Source organism: Cupressus sempervirens, chromosome 3 (assembly GCF_028749045.1).
Source record: "Cupressus sempervirens isolate cs-2001-9-10 chromosome 3, ASM2874904v1, whole genome shotgun sequence".
NCBI classification, from domain to species: Eukaryota; Viridiplantae; Streptophyta; class Pinopsida; order Cupressales; family Cupressaceae; genus Cupressus; species Cupressus sempervirens.
Window position 1 is genome coordinate 868258251 of NC_143120.1, and position 3777 is coordinate 868262027.

The 3777-nt window shown below is 37.6% G+C and overlaps 1 pseudogene; it reads left to right on the forward strand.

Moving 5' to 3' along the window:
* The first annotated feature begins 1823 nt into the window (after positions 1-1823).
* LOC149569536 (11S globulin seed storage protein Ana o 2.0101-like) lies at positions 1824-3432 on the forward strand (annotated as a pseudogene).
* The last annotated feature ends 345 nt before the right edge of the window (positions 3433-3777 follow it).

Sequence of the window (3777 nt, forward strand, 5' to 3'; positions counted from 1 at the left end):
AGATACACACACACACACACAAAAACATCCATACATCCATGCATGCGCACGCGCGCGCACACACACACACACACTGAAGAGCACATGATTATACTGAGAGGGGGGCGGGGGGGGGGGGGGAGGGGTGAATTAGTATAATAACAATTTTACCAATATAAACTTCAATCCAAATATTTTTAAATGTTGAAATAAACAATTATGCACATGAACACAATGCCATAATGATTCACATGAAAACCCAATGTAGAAGAAAACCACGACAAATAATTGTTTTATTTATAAACTAGTTTTTATAATATTTTGTAGGTTCCATCCTACTAGAGGCTTCAAACCCTATGTTTATGAGCACTAACTCATTGGAAGCTCCAACTCCCACACTTCAGAGGCACCGGTCTACTAGAAGCACCAACTCCCTCTACTTATCTTTGTGAGCACTAACACATTGCACTTGAATTTATTCTCCACCTAAATGAAGTTGTTTACTATAACTGATGACAAGCACTTTTATTGCACACTCTTTTTTGTCTTCGTATAACTTTATATAGTCTTCTATCTTCTTGAACTCAATTAATTATTCTTCCTTGCAAATATATGTATATTTATATATCACACACAAATCTAATTGTTTTCTAATATCTATTCAACCTTTCCTCTATTATATATATATATATATATATATATTTTAGATAAAAAATCTGAATATATATCTTTTATATTTCTTCCTCTTTATCTTATCCCTTCTTCTCACTTCTGACGTCTTATCTTCTTTTATCTCTTTTCTTTTATTTCACTCCAATGTACTCATATATTTCATCTTCTTTTTCTTTATACTTACTTCATATCTTAGATCCCTATTTAGCATGTTGAATAAATCTGAATTTGTTGTCATATTATTTTTGGTAAATGATAGATGAAACAGACATTTCATTATTATTAAGCAAGTCAAACTAGTTTACTTTTTATATTCCCATGTATTTTCTTTTCCATTCAATTGATCATATTTAGCTGCTTTGTATTTAACCTCACATGGTCTGTTTCATAGATAGTGACATTGCTTGTTTGATATGGTTTGATGTTCAACCTGCCATTTATATATATACATATTTATACGTGCTGGACTTGAATATAGCTGTTATTGATTTGTTTGAATGTTGGAGTGATAGATGGTCGCTCCTTTATCGTGACTTCCTTAAGGCTCCGTTTGGTTGTTGGAAGATGAGGGCCAAAACCGAGTTATCAGGGGCAAAACCAGGTTTTGCAAAAAAACTTTGTTGTTTGGTTGGTTAAAATTATAACTCGGTTTTCAATTTCATCTTCCAATTTTGGTCAAAAATTGGAAGAAGTTTCTTCCAGTAAAAAGGTGGAATTCGAAATTAAAACCAGGTTTTGAATTTTATGACAGTTTTTTTAATAATATTGTGGGGTCCACAATATATTCATCTTTCGTGTCAACCAAACGGACTATTGGCTTTCCAAACCACAAAACCAGGTTTTCGAAAACCTGATTATAAGATAACCTGGTTATGTCAAAAATTCATCTTCCCCAACCAAACGGAGCCTAAACATTAACTAGGTATGATGTGACTAAGGTCTTTTTTTTAAAGAATTGTGTCTTTTATTTACTGCATAGTCTTGGTTAATTGTTTCATATCATGCTGCCGCATCAAATTAAAAATCTTGACATCTTCCTTAATGTAATATTGTTTCCTTATACATATTTGTATGTGTTCATTATCATATAAACTCCATATAAGCCTCTAGTTAGCTGATAGGTTACTTTTCTGGGGATTCTTTGTCAGGAAGTGTCCTGTTTAGGTTGAAAAATGGTTCACCCCATGACAATTTTGGCTGGGAAAATAAATAGAGATTTCTACAACACGGTGAGGTTGTTTATCCACCATGTAGTTTCTTGGAGGGAGCATAACCAGGTGCCTTGCTACGGTGCTTCTTACAGATACTGCTCAACATGTAGAGGAGGGAGGCCATGGAGCTATGTTTGATACCACCATCATGAGGAAGGCATTTCAAAGTGTTTGGAAGAGAAGAAGAGTGTTCAAGGTACGAGTGTAAGTGAGCTTAGGAAGAAAGCTCACAAAAGATAAGAAGAATGAGGAGAGGAGACATGGTAACAATCTATGTGGGGGTGGCATATTGGTGGTACAACAATGATGACAAGCCTCTTTGAATTGTGGCCATTGCCAACGCCTCCAACCATTAGAACCAGCTCGACAAATGTTACCGAGTAAGCATTTTATTTCATTCACCCCTCTTTCTCTTTCTTTTCCAATGTCCATTAAGAGTCAAAGCAAAATTGCATCTTGGAAAATTACTTTTCCAGTGCCCGTTTGCAATCCTTCTCATCTTGAATAAACTTCTAATTCTTTTTCTTTTCCATCTGTGTCCATTTTGAATCAAACCAAAATTGTGACAGCAACCCTTCTTTTTGGCGGGGTCCCCTGCAACACGGGAAATGAGCAAGAGGGGGAGAGAAGGGGAGAAATATGGAGGCAATATTTTGACAGGGTTTGATGTGAACCTCTTAGTAGAGGCATTGGGAGTGAGGAGACAAGTAGTAGGCTGATGGTGTGGGTGAGTGAGCCATGTCGACCACAATCGGGAGGAAGAGGGGCACCCTATTTTTCAACATAATGGCAGAGGACTCAGAGGAGGATGAGAGGGAGGGGATGAATCAAGGTGGTCTTCATCAATTCTATTGCAACATGTGCATGCGCCACAATGCCAACCACCCCAACGACGCCAATGTCTTTGTGAGAGATGGAGGGAGACTCAACAATCTCAACTGCTTCAAACTCCATGTTCTCTCCCACCTCAACTTGGCTACCGAGAGAGGCGTCCTCTGCCCTATATGCCAATAGTTCCTCATTTCTCTTCAAAATGTTTAATTGGGTTATTTTCTAAGTTTTAGACAGTCGAATTCTTATGTTTAACTTTGAGCAATTTTGTAGGAAACCATGTTTGCACCATCATGGGTGGCATGCGATGCAATAATACATGCCACCAGAGGCGATGCCCAAATTCAGGTTGTCTAAAATAGGGGAAGGTGGGTGTTCGATGGAAGAGTTCAGGAAGGAAAGTTTTTGGTCATCTTTTAGTTTAATGTTGTAATGAATAGGGTTGGTGACCAGAGATTCAAATGGATTACCTTCACCACATGCCACATGTGAGTGAGTTTGAATTTATTGCTCTTCTTGTGCAACATAAGCAAGGAAAGTGTATTAAAGGCTATGGTTGATGTGCAGTCCAATCTAGTTGAGCTTTACTGGAAGGAATTTGGTGCTAAAGGTGATGCCGTAGGAGGTGGTAATGAATACATACAACATATCGAGGGGAGAAGCACACGAGTTGAGGTGGAACAGAGAGCATGACTTCCTCATTCTGCCCCCTCGCAGAGGGCAGAGAAAATCTGAGTAGTGAATGAAAGCAGGGCATTGTATGAGATCTTGGATTTATGTACAGGTAAATGGAAGCGGGGCCATCTGATCCTTATTTTCCCACTAAATAAATAGAAATATAGTTATCCTTATTCAAAATGTTGTTTCGTGTTCAGTGGGGATCGTCTTTCCCAACATTGCTTTATAAAAAGCATGCTATATTTTTGTGCTTTTTTGCTGCAGCTTTGCATCGATAGGTGTAAGTGCGATGTATTGGGCTTTCAAAAGCCCTAAATCTTGGCTTTGATATGTTTGCTTACATGTTTGTTCGAATTTCTTGGCATAATGTATTTTCCCGATTGCATAAATTATAAGATTATTTATT